At 36.5% G+C, this 18,231-nt stretch overlaps 1 protein-coding gene and 1 long non-coding RNA gene across 3 annotated transcripts in view; one reads left to right on the top strand and one right to left on the bottom strand.

Moving 5' to 3' along the window:
- LOC133646782 (uncharacterized) overlaps positions 1 to 12,409 on the bottom strand; it is a 32,385-nt gene extending 19,976 nt beyond the window's left edge. Inside the window, exons 1-2 of the long non-coding RNA XR_009825342.1 lie at positions 12,259 to 12,409; positions 12,034 to 12,156 (exon numbers count right to left, since the gene is read on the bottom strand). This is a non-coding gene — a long non-coding RNA (uncharacterized LOC133646782). The remainder of the gene's footprint in view (positions 1 to 12,033; positions 12,157 to 12,258) is intronic.
- LOC133646781 (FERM domain-containing protein 5) overlaps positions 1 to 18,231 on the top strand; it is a 205,720-nt gene that overhangs the window by 116,740 nt on the left and 70,749 nt on the right. The window lies entirely within an intron of this gene.

Raw genomic sequence — 18,231 nt, forward strand, 5'->3', positions numbered from 1 at the left:
AAAGCCCTTCTTCATCTCTGTACCTCTGGAATACCATGCACTTATACTTCTTTTTAAACTGGTTTATGTTTGGACATTGCTTTAACTCCACATTCAAACCATTCCATAATTTCACTCCACAAATTGAAATACAAAAACTTTTAATGGTCGTTCTATAACTAAGCATTTTGAAATTTAAATTCCCCCTTAAATTATAACCGCCCTCTCGTGTGCTGAACAATTTTTGAATGCTTCCTGGGAGTTTATTTATTTTGGCTTTATACATTATTTGTGCAGTTTGATACAAAATAATATCATTCAATTTCAATATTTTTGACTGTAAGAATAGTGAGTGAGTATGGTCCAGATATCCAACCTTGTTGATGATCCGTACAGCTCTTTTCTGAAGTATAGTTATTGAATTTAATGAGCTTTTATAATTATTCCCCCAGACTTCCACACAGTAGGTTACATATGGTAAAACTAATGAACAGTAAAGAATGTGGAGTGATTTGTGATCCAGAACCTGCTTTGCTTTATTTATTACTGAGATGCTTCTTGACAGCTTAGATTGTACATGTTTTATATGTGATTTCCAGTTAATTTGATCGTCAATTGTAACTCCAAGGAATTTTATTTCAAAAACCCTTTCAATATCCACCCCATCTATTTGTATCTGCACCCTTGTTTCACGTGTCCTCTTTCCAAACAGCATCAACTTAGTCTTAGTCAGGATTAATGACAATTTATTATAGTCAAACCAAGTTTTTAGTTTACTCATTTCTTCCATAATGACTTCCTGCAATTGATTTAAGTCATCCCCTGAACAAAAAATATCAGTGTCATCAGCAAATAACACCAATTTCAATAATGTAGACACTTTACATATATCATTGATATACAGGATGAACAGTTTTGGCCCCAACACTGACCCCTGGGGGACACCACAAGCAATATCCTCTCTTCCTGTTTTTAAATCTCTCTTAAAAACATACTTTTATTCCATGGCTTTTAACACTGAGTGATATCCATCCTGCAATGGCGCCCCATAATACACCTGCTGTGAACCTGTTTTTATGTTTTTATGTTTTTATATTTTATTTATTTATTTTTTATCGTGTTCTGTTTGTGTTGTGTTGTGTTTGCTCGGTTCTCGTATTATTTTTAACCTGCCCATTGTACAGCACTTTGGCTACCCCTGTGGTAAATTTTAAATGTGCTTTATAAATAAAGTTGATTTAATTTGATTTGATATCCAAACATGATGAACAGCAATCCCCCAACTTCACAAACTGTTGTCTCTTATTTAAATAACTTTTAAGCCAATCTAATACAACTCCCCTGATTCCATACTTTTCCATTTTATTGATTGATATATCATGGTTAATTGTGTCAAATGCTTTTTTTAGATCAATAAATATTCCCATGGCATATTGTTTCTTTTCTATGGCATTTTTGATTTCCTCTATTGTTTCAACTATTGCCATTGATGTAGATCTGTTTGATCTAAACCCATATTGACAGTCAGAGAGTAATTTATGATTTTCTATAAATGCATCTAACCTGTTATTGAATAGTTTTTCTAATATTTTAGAGAATTGTGGAAGTAAAGAGACGGGTCTATAGTTTGTGAAGTGGTGCTTGCTCCCAGTTTTAAACAGAGGTATAACTTTAGCTATTTTCATTGCATTTGGAAATGCGCCGGTTTGAAATGACAAATTACAGATATATGTTAATGGTTTTGATATCCCTGTAATTACCTTTTTTCACCAATGCCATACTAATGTCATTGGAGTCAGTGGACATTTTGTTCTTACATTTGTTTACAATATCCAACACTTCTTCTTCACCCACTGCATTTAAAAACATAGAATTGGGATTTCTCTCCAACAATCCCTCCATATTTTTACCAGTTGTCTGTGGATCTGGGATTTTTTCTGCAAGTTCAGGTCCAATACTTACAAAGAATTTATTGAAGGCATTAGCCACATCTTCAATATTATCATTTTCTTTACCATCATTTGTGAAATACGTTGGATAGTTATTTGAAGAGGTACTGTTTCTTATAATACTGTTTAATAAATTCCATATTCCTTTGATATTGTTTTTTATTATCATATAGTAATTTCTTATAATAATCTCTCTTATTTGACCTTATAATATGAGTTAATTTGTTTTTATATTTTTTATATTTATTTTCTGCTTCTTTTGTTTTCAATCTTATAAATTCCCTGTAAAGAGTGTTTTTCTTTTTGCTAGCATTTTGCAATCCCTTTGTGATCCAAGGACAATTGGTATATTTTCTTCTACTGGTGCATTCTTTTATTGGGCAATTTTTATCATATAATGACCTAAATATTCTCAAGAATATATTGTAAGCACTATTAACATCCCCATTTTCATAAATTACATCCCAATTCTGCTCCAGTAAATCATGTTTAAATGAACTAATGGATTCCTCTGATCTCATTCTTCTGTATTGGGTTGGCTTTTCTAGTTTTTTTGTCCTGTAGTTTCCATTAAATATCAGAAAAACTGGAAGGTGGTCAGTGATATCTTTGATCAATAGCCCACTTACGGTCTTATTCTCAATATCATTAGTGAATATGTTGTCGATTAGAGTGGCAGAGTGAGACGTAATTCGACTGGGTCTGGTGATTTTGGGATATAGACTCATACTGTACATTGTGTCAATGAAATTATCTATATCTTTATTTTTACTGGGATTTAACATGTCAATATTAAAGTCTCCACAAATGAAGACAGCTTTACTGACGTTACTCTCCTTTGAAAACAGGCATTCCATCCAATCTGTAAAACGTTCAATGCTTGTACCTGGCGATCTGTATGTACAACTAATAATGACATTTCTACTTTTTTCCATACACATTTCAACTGTTAGACATCCAAGTAGGTTATCAACCACAGTTGTCATATCATCCAGACGTTTGAATCTCAAGGTGTTATCCACATAGATTGCCACCCCTCCTCCCCCCTTGTTTTGTCTATTCATATTAATAAAATCATAACCATCCAGTTCAAAATCTGTCACTTTTTCACTGTTAATCCAAGTTTCAGATACTGCAATTATGTTAAATGGTTGTGAAAAGGTGTGTAAATAGTCCTTGATGTCCTTGAAATTCCTGTTTAGGCTTCTACTATTGAAATGGATAATGGACAATTTGCCTTTAGTAATAATATTCTGGTTGTACTGTTCATTGGTGTAGTAGCAGCAGTTCTCATTGATATTGAGGAGGAAATTATTGTCCGGGTCTATATTATGTTCCAAGTCTTGTAGGTGGTGCTCAGTGTATTGAGATGCTTTCAACTGTACATTGTCATATTCACTTACCAACTGAATTATGTGGCTAGTGTCACCTTGCGTATTGTCAATGTGTGTCATGGTTGTGTTTAATCGCTTTTACCTTACATTCCAGTTCATACGTCATATTCGTTCAGATCTTCGATGTTTCTAATCAGCAGCACTTTGGCGTTCTCCGGAGTGCCGTTGAGTTTGATGAATACTTTACAGTTCGCAGTCCAAGTTTGTAGAATTTTCTTCTCTCTCCTCATTTGACGTGCTTTTTGGGCTATATCAGCATTTCGTTTGGTCAAATGGTCGTTCATGTATACGTTTGTTCCTTTTAGCTTTCTTCCCTGTTTTAGCAACGCGATCTTGTGCTTTCTATTGACAAATCTCAGAACTACGCTCGGCTTGTCGTTTGTTCCTCTCCTGGGCAAAAGGTGACGTGCTTCGATGCTGTTACAGTCCAGTTGTATGTCCTTGGACTGCATGAAGACCGCTACCTGTTACTCCATCGAAATAACATCCAACTCCGCCGGCTCCCCGCCTCCATTCGCTGGGGCTACTGCTCGTGCGTAAGACCGGGGTTTGATGCTAAGTCCGGTGATGATCACATCATTGATCCTTGTGTACTGCTCAATATCAGCAACTCTGTTCTCCAGAATTGCGATTTTCTTGTCTTTCTCCAAATTGTCAGCCCTCATCTGATCCAGCTGCACAACAAGGGACATGATGGTTTTCTGCTGCTCCTTGATCGTAGCAACTTCCTCGATCAGAGTGTCGATTGACTTTTTAAGTTCGCTATAATCAGCCTTGGGCGCCATCTCGTCTTTGTAACAGCGCACCGGCTATTTACTCCAGACATTCACTTGTTAAATTAATTGCAAACTTTCTCCTTACATTATTAAACTTAAATGTTTGGTGTAAAATTCGCGAGCGCCGGTTCAGCTACCGGAACAGGAAGTCCACCCTTTACAGACTTGAAAACATTGCCTCGATAATATGTGTATGTATATGTGTATTTATATATACATGTACATATATACAGTCGTGGTCAAAAGTTTACATACACTTGTAAAGAACATAATGTCATGGCTGTCTTGAGTTTCCAATCATTTCTAAAACTCTTATTTTTTCGTGATAGAGTGATTGGAGCACATACTTGTTGGTCACAAAAAACATTCATGAAGTTTGTTATGGGTCTACTGAAAATGTGACCAAATCTGCTGGGTCAAAAGTATACATACAGCAATGTTAGTATTTGGTTACATGTCCCTTGGCAAGTTTCACTGCAATAAGGCGCTTTTGGTAGCCATCCACAAGCTTCTGGTTGAATTTTTGACCACTCCTCTTGACAAAATTGGTGCAGTTCAGCTACATTTGTTGGTTTTCTGACATGAACTTGTTTCTTCAGCATTGTCCACACGTTTAAGTTAGGACTTTTGGAAGGCCATACACTGTTATGGAGGTTAAATTGTCTTTATTACGAAAGTTTTGGTTTTTTTGCACTGAATTTATGTAACTGAATTTTTCGCATTTGAATTTTGTCAACGGAATTTTGTTACATCAAATTATGCGGACAATTTAATTGAAAAACATTTCAGTGTATACAAATTTAGTGTAAAAACATTCAGTGTCAAAAAATGTGCACACTACAGTACCATAGCAACAGTGATATTAAATTGAATAAGTGGATGTTTTAAAAAAATATATATATATTTCGCTGTGTTTGTTGCATTGTTGTTGGTCTTCCTTGATTATAAAAGAGGTCGATCAAAGAGGGGGTCTGCAGCAGAGGAGCAACATTCATATATTTTAAATATTCAGTGTTTTATTGTTCATAGGTAATATGGTAAATCCAACATTCTGTATGTTCATGTACACTCGAGTGTCTTTTTCAGTAACATACTAAACAGACCATCTCAAAAACGGAATTAACTTTAGTGATGCTACTGAGTTTTATGACAGTCAGAATGTATATCAAAATATAGAATGTGGGATTTACAATATAAATTATGAATAAAACTGAATTTTGAGAATATGCGTTGCGCTCCTGCAGACCACCCCCTTGATTGACATCTTTAATAATGGAGCAAGAGCAACAAAGATACAACAAACAAACGCAGAGGGTAAATAAACATCCACATATTCGATATAATATCACTGTTCTGCAGAACTTTGCTGTAGAATTCTGCCTCCGTCTGACACTCGCTATGGCTTTTTTTTCTCTGTAAAAAAGCCTTGCCCACTCTGTTCGTTCCCAGAGCTTCGTATGTCACTCAAAAGTGCAGATTCTAACCATTGGAATCATATCTGTAGTTTGAAAATACCCAGCAGGCCCCATTGGAATGTTAATTATGTTGTAAAATGCCCAGGTAGGCAGGTTAACTGCTTTTTTTTATGCTATTTTGCAAGACCCTTGTCACGTGACTTCAAACTTGACACCTAATTGGCTGGTTCTGAGACAGGACCGATTGCTTCTGTCTTAATTTACCGGAAGTGAGTATTGCATTTTGAAGCAGCTGTGATTTTTTTTTACACTGAATTTTCATACACTGAATTTTTTACACTGATATTAATTCATTATTAATAATAATTTTTGTTTATATTATATTTTATACTGTTATTATAATGTTATGGATTACTGTTATTGCTGACAGTAATAAAAACACATCAAAATGTCTCAGGAATATGCATAATAATCGTGATAAACGTGGAACCCAGCTCATTACTCGGACTATAATCACACAGTCAAAAAATCTAAAATTGTTATTATTATTATTTATGTATTTATTATATGTTAATATTATTATTACTTTGGTTTGTTTTGTTTATGTTTTTTTTTGCTGATTTTCTCTTTTTGGGGGGAGGAGGAGGAAGGGTGGAATTGTTAGGATATAAGCAAAAAATATATTTTGACATTTAGGGCAGAAAATAGATTTATGATGTATGCGAATATGATGTAATGGATAAAGATGTCTAATGTTAGATGTCAATAAAATAAAATAAAAAAATAATTAAATAAAATATAAAGCTTGTAAAATGAGGCACTTGTATCCCGAGGTAACACTCTAGTACAGTGTATGCTTGGCTTTTTTTTTATTTAGGCCCAGTTTTAAACTAAAAAAACATCCTCATGGCTTACTTGTCATTAAGGATGTGATTTACTGAAGAAAACAGGGATTTTTATTTAAAATAAATTGGACAAAGTTACTTCATACTGGGCAAACTGGGTCAAATATGTCACGCCCCATAAGCCTGATTTTATTTTCTCGATTTAATGATTGTACTGTTTAAAAAAACTCCCTATATGTCTATAGTTTTTTTTCTATGTATTTATTTACTATGTGTTTATATTGTTTTATTTTTTATTATTAATATGATTAATTTTTAAAAATTGTATTTGTTAATATTATTATTACTTTGGTTTGTTTGGTTTTTGTTTTTTTGCTGTTTTTCTCTTTTTTGGGGTGGAGGGGAGAGGGGTGGCATCGTTGGGATAAACACAAAAGAAATAATTGACCTGTAGGGCAGAAAATAGATGTATGATGTATGCAAATATGATGTAGAGAATAGGAATGTCTGATGCTGGATGTCAATAAAAAATTTAATTAAAAAATAAAATAAAATAAAATAAAAAGCTTGTAGAATGAGGCACTTGTATCCCGAGGTAACACTATACTACAATTTGTGCTTGGCTTTTTTATTTATGCACAGTTTTAAACTAAAAAAAAAAACATCCACATGGCTTACTTGTCATTAAAGATGTGATTTACTGAAGAAAACAGGGATTTTAATTGGCTGTAAAGATGAATGTTTCACTGGTAAATTTGAGGATATATTCCAGGCAAAAATAATAATTTCTGCCAAAGTGTTGTCAGTTAACTGAAAGGTATGTCAACAAATAAAATACAAGCGAAAAGAACATAACATTAATTTCATCATCTCATGACTGGGCTGAAATTTGCAGAGGAAGACGCGTCGCACTGTACCTCAAATTCTCATGCCTGCGATAACTCCTTTTGTGGAAGCGTAATTATTCCTAAAGCGTAATAGGCTTGTAAAAACCGCCACCAAAAACTCCACCTTCCGTGAAATCCAATTGTACTGATGAAGCTCCAGATATGAGCCAATGAATGAGTCCTTTGGCAGCCCGCCTGATGACAATGCGTCACGCCTGTTGGCTATGATATTACTGCACTGCGCGCCATTTCTGGCCCTTTCCAGGATGTTCTTCCAAGTTCTGATTCAGTCGGAATTAGGAGTGAGACGGGAGGGAAATGATCCACCACCACCATCTTTTCACTAGGGTGGGATTGATTGAAATGCTGCATCTCAAAAAAGAAATCATGCATTGTTCATATGCTAATCCCGAGATTGACGCCGATTGTGCTGCTCGTTGGTTTTGGGGGGTTATTTGTCACACTTTGACTGATGTGCATGGCGGGAGCAGCTTTGGAGATGTGCAGAGGAACAAGGCTGTCGAGTAGAATTGAGTTACTTTACAATCTCTATTCTTTTTTTTCTTTTTTTTTTTTAATGTCCTGCCCAGCTTCTCGGGCAAATCATATAGCAGATGTAGATGCCCATATCGGCTGTTCAGATTTACTTTACAAAAGATAAGTGTAGGATACTTCTCTTGTTGCCTTACTTGTATTTTGACTTTATTAAATGTATTTATATAATCATTTGGTGCAGCAATCTCTATTCTAGGGTGCTTGTACTTCCAGCGCTCAGCAATATATGTTCCTCTGATTGAGCCGTTGTTGGAGATGGGCAGGCAGACACATCAGTCACCAGTACACAAACAACTATAATATGTTTCTATTCTAAGCAACCCGCCTCTCAGTTCTGTCAGATTTTCATCCGGTCTGTGGAACCATTAGCGAGTATTTTTTAATTTATTTTATTTTATTTTTTTATACAAGTTTATAATTTATTTTATTTCTGCTTGTATTTTTTTTATTTGGGTGTTATCGTTGTATGGTTTGTTTTTCTGTGATATGGATCCCCCTGGGTCTGAAATAAAATGACTACTACATCAATATAGGTTACTGTTCCCTTAATGTTTATCACTGCTAATATATTATGTAACGGTGTACATGAAACAATAAGAAAAGATTCATTATCAACATCTACAGCAGATGGCTTGCTACCGGTCAATGGCGGAAGGTGTGTCAGTCGATCGCCAACCAGGCATTAAAAAAATAGTCCTAAAAATTAGCAATCATCAATCTTCACCAAGACGTCACTTTCGTCACTTGATTGACATTCAAGTCCTGTGAGATGACGCTGGCTGCTGCCAGATCATTATTAAGAAAAAATGACCGACAGGAAGGCGAGAAACACTTTTTATTTCAGCATACTCTCGCGCCGTACCTGGCGTCAAAACTCTAAAGACCGACTGCACAGTTCCTGTCTTCACAATAAAAGCCCTGCTTCATCCTGCCTGCGCTAACAAAATAAGAGTCTCAGAAAGCTAGCGTGCACAAGCTAGCAAGCTAGGGAGTTTGCCGCCAATGCATTTATTGTAAAGTGTATACAACTGAGTATGGAAGCTGGATAAATAAGATGCCAAAAACCAACCACTTTCATGTGGTATTAGACAGAAAAGAGGACTTTTTTTTCTCCTCCATTTGAAAATGTGGACATTATCAGCACTACTGTCGGATTCCAATCAATGCAAGTCATCAGAATCAGGTAATACACCAACTTATATTCTTGTCTTCATGAAAGAAAGGAATCTATATGTGTTAAACATGCTTGTATTATTATTAAACACCTTTAACTTTTTTTAAAAAACGTCTCTTTCAATAATAAATAGATATAAATTATATACACTACCGTTCAAAAGTTTGGGGTCACCCAAACAATTTTGTGGAATAGCCTTCATTTCTAAGAACAAGAATAGACTGTCAAGTTTCAAATGAAAGTTCTCTTTTTCTGGCCATTTTGAGCGTTTAATTGACCCCACAAATGTGATGCTCCAGAAACTCAATCTGCTCAAAGGAACGTCAGTTTTGTAGCTTCTGTAACGAGCTAAACTGTTTTCAGATGTGTGAACATGATTGCACAAGGGTTTTCTAATCATCAATTAACCTTCTGAGCCAATGAGCAAACACATTGTACCATTAGAACACTGGAGTGATAGTTTCTGGAAATGGGCCTCTATACACCTATGTAGATATTGCACCAAAAACCAGACATTTGCAGCTAGAATAGTCATTTACAAGATTAGCAATGTATAGAGTGTATTTCTTTAAAGTTAAGACTAGTTTAAAATTATCTTCATTGAAAAGTACACTGCTTTTCCTTAAAAAATAAGGACATTTCAATGTGACCCCAAACTTTTGAACGGTAGTGTATATGAATGAGGTAGATCCCCTTGACTTGGTCAATTGAAAAGTAGCTCGTCTGCAGAAAAAGTGTGGGCACCCCTGATCTGCAGTGTGCCTAACATTGAACACAATGTAACTCATCACAATTAAGCCTAAGGTGTAGCGTTATCGCCTTCTACTGGTCAAATTCAGCACTACAGCTCTGATCGCCCAGAGCACCTGTGTCTAACTCAAAGCCCCGGGGCCACATCTGGCCCGCCCCGTTATTCTTTGTGGCCCGCGATTGCCTGGAAAGAATGTGCATCAACTTTATTTCATCTTTATTGATTAATGTATCAACATTTTGACAGAAAAAAAGCATGAAGGCATGCAAATGCAGCTCTTAACTCAATACTATTTGATGCAACAAGCTACAGTAGGAAAGGGATTTATACGGCCCCATTCCTGGGTGGATCTCGCATGAGAGGAAGAGGAGGGGTTAATCATTACGCAATGCAGTCTGCTGAGGGTGTAACGGTACGTGTATTTGTATTGAACCGTTTCGGTACGGGGGGTTCGGTTCGGTTCGGAGGTGTACCGAACGAGTTTCCACACGGACATATTAAGTAGTGTACCGCACGTTGTGTAAACAATGCACGCTGAGGCACAACACCTGCATGCTAGCAACGACCGGGCTACTACAACATGCAAAAGCCAGAGCTGGAAGACCCGCCTGCCTCGTTAAGATCTCCCGTTTGGGAACATTCGCGGTGCGATACAACAATGGATAACATCGCTACAATGAAGAGAAAGACGAACAAACACAGCTCCCACCGCATTCAAGCAGCTTCTCCTCGGCGAGTCAGGCAGGGCTAAAGCAATAACAAATGCCATTGGTGTTTTTATAGCCGCAGATTTAAGACCATATTGCATTAAAAACTAGATTTTGACCCACTTCTATGGTGGAAGAACAATGAGCCCATATATCCTCTTACTGCCAAGTCAGCCAGGCACTACCTCGCCATACCTGCTACCTCCGTGCCCAGCGAAAGGGTATTTTCCACAGCTGGAAACATTTTAACTGCAAGCAGGTCTGCTCTTTCTGCAGACAATGTGGATGAACTGATTTTTCTGGCAAAAAACATGAGAATTGAGTGAAAGTCACCAGGGTTAAAGGCTGGGGGGGAAGAAAAGTTAATCTGAGGCTGAGTTTACTTGAAACTGTTTAATGTTGCACTTTTTATATGTAGAAGAAAACCGTTGCACTTTATATGTGGAAATGTTGCACTTTATATGTAGAATGGTTTTGTTAAGAAGCCAATTCTGAACCTTATCTTATTTAGTTTTTATTTTATATATGTTGACTGCATTAACCCTGGCAATGGACCCTGTGTGTATATGTATGTTATTGTTATGCTTAGCATTCATGACTGCCTGCTGTTGCACTGATCAGCCTAGTGGTGGCTCGCATCCATCACACACAGAGCTATTTTAAAGTAATGTTAAAAGGATAAAGCCATTTTTTACACATTTTGGTAAATAAATAACCATAAATTGTAAATTTTGTTGTTTTCTTACTGTACCGAAAATGAACCAAACCGTGACCTCTAAACCGAGGTACGTACCGAACCGAAATTTTTGTGTACCGTTACACCCTTACAGTCTGCTGAAAATGAGGGAAAGCTCCACCCTACTTAGCAACTGATGCTGTGGTCAAAGTTGGAACGGCAGCTGATAGTGCACTCCCGCAATTCGTCACGTTTCATGTGTCAGGTAAACCAAATAGTGCCTTCCCAATCCCGTTCCTACTGTATTTCTCGCCTTTGTGTCATTCAAACCCTTTTTCTTATGAAAATTCTACACTAGCTGAAATTAAGTTGTTACTTTGACTTTTGATTCCACAGCAGGTTTTCCATTAGTTTGTTGGTAAACAACGATAATAATAATAAAAAATAAAAAAAGGAAACTGTGTAATATTATCATAAAGCGGCCCTTCAAGGGCTTTGGTATCTGCGATGTGGTGTCATGTCTGTGTGATCATGTTTTTGTTTTGGCCATGTGTTTTGTTTTTTGGACTCCTTTTTAGTTCCTGGTTGCGCTTCCTTCTTTGTTTGTTTCCATAGCAACTCATTAGTTTTCACCTGTCCTGTCACGCACCTGTTTCACGTTTTGAGTCACGCACCTGTTTTCACTGTCTTTCTGGCGACATCACATTCATGCTCCACATTTATGCTCTGCACACTATTTCATCACTCTGCTTCATGTCATGTCACAGTTCTCATGCCAAGTAAGTTTTTGTTAATAGTCTTTGTGCCCTTGTGCAAGTCTTTTGTTTTGTCATAGTCAAGTGTTTGTACTTCCGCCATTGTGCGCGCCTTTTGTTTGCTTCCGTTTTTTGTAGTTTATTAGTGTTAAAATAAAAGATGTACTCACATACTCGCCTTGCACGCGCCAACTTTCCGTTGCCTTCCGGGAAAATAAAACCCAAGGACCAAGTCCTGACATGTGGCCCACGATGAAAATGAGTTTGACGCCCTTGGCCCCAGAGGTAGTACTCTTAAACAAAAAACAAGCCGACCACAAATACTAAAGTCATCACAAAGTCAGCAATTTCAATACAAAACAAACTAAATATCTTTATGCACAATATCTACTTACAGAGATTTGACCAAGTTTCACGATGAAGCTTACACGTGTGGATTTCTATCATTGTTGCTTCTTGTCTAGAACACTGTGTCCGTCGCGTAAAAGGTCGAACAGGAAACAATGACTTGAGCACTTGCACGGGGCAGAACATTCCTACTTTGTTAGCCAGTGGTTAAAGGTCAAATTTTCGCTATTTATTTAGACTTTTTTTTTTTAAAGATTTGAATGAGTCGTCTTCTTCTACTCACCCACTGTTGCTTCAACGTGACACATATCCCTCACTGTTGCCCCCTGTGGGGTGGCGGGACCACTGCATACATGAGCAACCCTTGTTTAAATGGTTTCATCAAACCTATTTGGGGAATGAAAAGCTTGGGCGGGCCTAATGTGGCGCCAGTTAGATAGGCCTGATGAAAGTAATATGCAACTATAATTATTTGATGCTTGTTTATACTGACAAATGTCATGTTTTAGAATGCAATATTGTACACTTATTACGTATGTCTAGCTTGTTTGCTATTGTGTGCTTAGCTGTTGTGTAGCGGCTTGCTTGTCAAGTTTGTACCGCTTTGCACAAGCAAATGCGCTGCAGGACCGCTTGTATCGGTGCGCTTATCTTTTAGATATAATTCTATACTTGCTTTTTATGCTGATATCGGACCAATATAATAGGGACTGACTTAATATGGAGCTACTGATTTCTTGAGTTGATTAAAAACTACAACATCAGGTTGCACAGCTGTTAATGCTAATTGCTTTAAAAAAATATATATATATAGCTAATTAGAGACCTCTGTGTTTTTTTTGCTTTTGTAGACCAGCAACTATAAGCAGCAGTACAGTACAGTGTGTATTTTGCTCCAAGGCTCCCCCTACAGGTTGTAAGTTCAATTCCCTTTTACGAGGAGATTGGTGTTTTAACATGAGGCCTAAAAGTAGACACCGTCTCGTCCGCCAGTATCCTAAGCTCACATGCGATGTTTGGTCGCCATGGCAACGATTCTTCCTTATTACAAACCGTTGTACCATGCAATTCATTTGGAGTTATTTTAAAGTGAAAGGTCTTCTTTGTCAAGTCGCACTATTAAAAACCTCTCTTCCGCTCAGCAGCTTTCAACACAATTATTCTCCCGCAGTGCTCTTTATTTTCTGGGTCAAATCCTCGCCCCACATTTTTTCCTGGCGTAAATCTCTGCAAAAAAACAAAACAAAAACAACAACCTAATTACAGGCGCTTTAATTGTTATGATGACACTAAATGTTTTTTTTTTTCATAGACATCACATGTGGATGACAGCTAACACTCTCCTGCCTTGATGATTGATGATTTGATTTGTTCTGAGTGACACATTTCATGCACCAGATCTCCTCCTTTTGCTGCTCAGGGCTTTATTCACGTTAATAAGCATGTTCAGCAGCTGCTAGTGAACCACTAATGACCGCAAATGGCTCACTTCTTGCCACTCACTGGGTTGCGCAACTCAGAGAGCCGTAACCTGATTTTTTTCCCTTGTTTAATAGTTTCAAATATTATATTTGTATGACGATGAATATTTAGAAGAGGCTTCAACCCCACCCACGTTTTCATCTGCTCAATTCTCATGCCAAACAAAGTATCATCGGTATGTGGATGTCCTATTATTAGGGATGTCCGATAATGGCTTTTTTGCCGATATCCGATATTCCGATATTGTCCAACTCTTAATTACCGATACCGATATCAACCGATACCGATATATACAGTCGTGGAATTAACACATTATTATGCCTAATTTTGTTGTGATGCCCCGCTGGATGCATTAAAGAATGTAAAAAAGTTTTCCAAAATAAATCAACACAAGTTATGGAAAAAAATGCCAACATGGCACTGCCATATTTATTATTGAAGTCACAAAGTGCATTTTTTTTTTTTAACATCCCTCAAAACAGCAGCTTGGAATTTGGGACATGCTCTTCCTGAGAGAGCATGAGGAGGTTGAGGTGAGGGGGGGTAGGGGTAGCGGGGGTGTATATTGTAGCGTCCCGGAAGAGTTAGTGCTGCAAGGGGTTCTGGGTATTTGTTCTGTTGTGTTTATGTTGTGTTACGGTGCGGATGTTCTCCCGAAATGTGTTTGTCATTCTTGTTTGGTGTGGGTTCACAGTGTGGCGCATATTTGTAACAGTGTTAAAGTTGTTTATACGGTCACCCTCAGTGTGACCTGTATGGCTGTTGACCAAGTATGCCTTGCATTCACTTGTGTGTGTGAAATGCCGTAGATATTATGTGATTGGGCCGGCACGCAAAGGCAGTGCCTTTAATGTTTATTGGCGCTCTGTACTTCTCCCTACGTCCGTGTACGCAGCGGCGTTTTAAAAAGTCATACATTTTACTTTTTGAAACCGATACCGATCATTTTGAAACCGATACCGATTATTTCCGATATTCCATTTTAAAGCATTTATTGGCCGATAATATCGGCAGTCCGATATTATCGGACATCTCTACCTAATATTATTATTATTATTATTATTATTATTATTATTATTATTATTATTATTATTATTATTATTATTATTATCATATGTGTTAATGTCCAAGTATTATTATTATTAATATTATCATATGTGTGAATGTCCAAGTAGTATTAATGTTATAATTATTATTAGTATATGTGTGAATGTCCTATTATTATTATTATTTTTATTATTATTATTATTATTATTATTATTATTATTATTATTATTATTATTATAATTATATGTGTCAATGTCCAAGCATTCACACAGTACGATTCTACACCAAAAATTAATATATATATTATTATTATTTTTGTTTTTATTATTATTATATGTGTGAATGCTTGGACATTCACAAACAAGATTATACACCAAAAATTCACCGATTTATTATTATTATTATTATTATAAGAAGAAGAATAATACTGTGTGAATGTGCAAACATTCACAAAATAAGATTCTAAACCAAAAATTAATCTATATATTATATTTTTTTTATTATTATTATATGTGTGAATATCCAAGCATTCACACAAGATTATGCACCAAAAATTCACCGATGTAGTATTATTATTATTATTATTATTATTATTATTATTATTATTATTATTATTATATGCGTGAATGTCCAAGCATTCACACACTAAGAATCTATACCAAAAATTCATGTATTTATTATTATTAGTATCATTATTTTTATTTTTATTTTATTGTGTGAATGTCCAAGCATTCAAACAATACGATTCTACACCAAAATGTAATCTATATATTATTATTTTTGTTTTTATTATATGTGTGAATGTCCAAGCATTCACACAATAAGATTCTACACCAAAAATTAATATATATATATATTCATATTTTTGTTTGTATTATTATTATTATTGTGTGAATGTCCAAACATTCACACAATAAGATTCTACACCAAAAATGCATCTATATACTATTATTTTTGTTTTTATTATTATTATTGTGTGAATGTCCAAGCATTCGCACAATAAGATTCTACACCAAAAATGCATCTAAATACTATTATTTGTGTTTTTATTATTATTATTATTATTATTATATGTGTGAATGTCCAAGCATTCACATAATAAGATTCTACACCAAAAATTCCCGATGTATTATTATTAATATTATAAGAGAGACAAGCGGTAGAAAAATGGATAGGCGTTTACAAAAAAGTTAACATGGTTAGCTAATGGCTACTAGGAGCTAGCAGCTACACAACAGCGAAACATTCAATGGCACACAATCTAGACATACGTACTAAGTGTCCTTAATTAAACAATATTTCAGTATAAAACAGCACATTTGTCAATATAAACACATATCAAATAATAATAGTTGCATATTGGTTACACATACAAAGTCCACATAGCAGAAACATATTAAAATGTATCCGCTAACAAACGTGTTCGCATCATTCAACTTACTGCTTCATGAACTGTAGGTGTCGCCAAAAAAAACAATTACTGCTCCACTTCAACTAAAAGACAGCATAAGTCCATTCCAGACACTTAAAGGCCTACTGGAACCCACTACTACCGACCACGCAGTCTGATAGTTTATATATCAATGATGAAATCTTAACATTGCAACACATGCCAATTAAAGTGCAATTTTAAATTTCCCGCGAAATATCCTGCTGAAAACATCTCGGTATGATGACGTTTGCGCGTGACGTCACGGATTGTAGAGGACATTTTGGGACACCATTGTGGCCAGCTATTAAGTCGTCTGTTTTCATCGCAAAATTCCACAGTATTCTGGACATCTGTGTTGGTGAATCTTTTGCAATTTGTTTAATGAACAATGGAGATAGCAAAGAAGAAAGCTGCAGGTGGGAAGCGGTGTATTAGCGGCTGGCTGCAGCAACACAAACACGTAGCGGCTACGTCGTAGCCGGTGTTTCATTGTTTACATTACCGAACGATGACAGTCAAGCTTTACCATTGGCCTGTGGAGAACTGGGACAACATAGACTCTTACCAGGAGGACTTACATACGCATGCTTGTGGAGATGGGACAACAGAGACTCTTACCAGGAGGACTTTGAGTTAGATACGCGCTACCGTGAGTACGCAGCTGCGGCTTCCAAACATTTGATCGCTTGCCCGTACATGCGTGCCGCTATGTGCATGTCACGTACGTAACTTTGGGGAAATATATGTGCTGTATGAACTTTGCGGAGGTGAACGGTACTTTGGGCTGTGGGATTGAGTGTGTTGTGCGGGTGTTTGATTTGTATTGGTGGGTTATATGGACGGGAGGGGGGAGGTGTTTGTTATGCAGGATTAATTTGTGGCATATTAAATATAAGCCTGGTTGTGTTGTGGCTAATAGAGTATATACAGTATATGTCTTGTGTTTATTTACTGTTTTAGTCATTCCCAGCTGAATATCAGGTCCCACCCGCTTCTCACAGCATCTTCCCTATCTGAATCGCTTCCACTGCCCTCTAGTCCTTCACTCTCACTTTCCTCATCCACAAATTTTTCATCCTCGCTCAAATTAATGGGGAAATCGTCGCTTTCTCGGTCCAAATCGCTCTCGCTGCTTGTGGCCAGGATTGTAAACAATGTGCAGATGTGAGGAGCTCCACAACCTGTGACATCACGCTACTTCCGGTACAGGCAAGGCTTTTTTATCAGCGACCAAAAGTTGCGAACTTTATCGTTGATGTTCTCTACTAAATCCTTTCAGCAAAAATATGGCAATATCGCGAAATGATCAAGTACGACACATAGAATGGATCTGCTATCCCCGTTTAAATAAGTAAATCTCATTTCAGTAGGCCTTTAAAGGGGAACTGCACTTTTTTTGGAATTTTGCCTACCGTTCACAATCTTTATGAAAGACATGACGACCAATGGAATTTTTTTATGCATTATAAATGTTAAACGTAAATAAAAGTCCGCTGACAGCGGAGCCAATGGGAGGTCCTCTATTACACCCATAAAATCTGATAACTATTCAAAAAGTGCCAACAATACTCCATTTACATGACTTGAATATTAACCAAGTATTAGTGTTACTGTTATTATAAGCGCTAACACAGACAAACTATTTTTAGTGGCGACGTGATCATTTCCTGTGTCCCTATGTTTACATCATGGAGTGGTCTGCTGTTTCCCTGCTTCCTTGTTCCCTGGAAGTTTATTCTAGATCATAAATCATGCAGCTTACCTGGACAGAAGACGTCTGAGTAGGTAATCTGACAATGTGTTTGGTACACTTTTAGGAAATGGCAAGAAAGAGACATAAAGACGTTTGGTCCAATCCAATCCACTTTATTTATAAAGCACATTTAAAAAAACAATAAACGTTTCACAAAGTGCTTCACATACGTTTAGACATACATACGAGGAGAGTCAATAATATAAAACATTTAACTATAATAAAATAAATAGATAAAATAGATCAAACACACCTGTGAAGTGAAAACCATTTCGGGTGACTACCTCTTGAAGCTCATCGAGAGAA

Source organism: Entelurus aequoreus, linkage group LG03 (genome assembly GCF_033978785.1).
Source record: "Entelurus aequoreus isolate RoL-2023_Sb linkage group LG03, RoL_Eaeq_v1.1, whole genome shotgun sequence".
Classification (NCBI taxonomy): Eukaryota; Metazoa; Chordata; class Actinopteri; order Syngnathiformes; family Syngnathidae; genus Entelurus; species Entelurus aequoreus.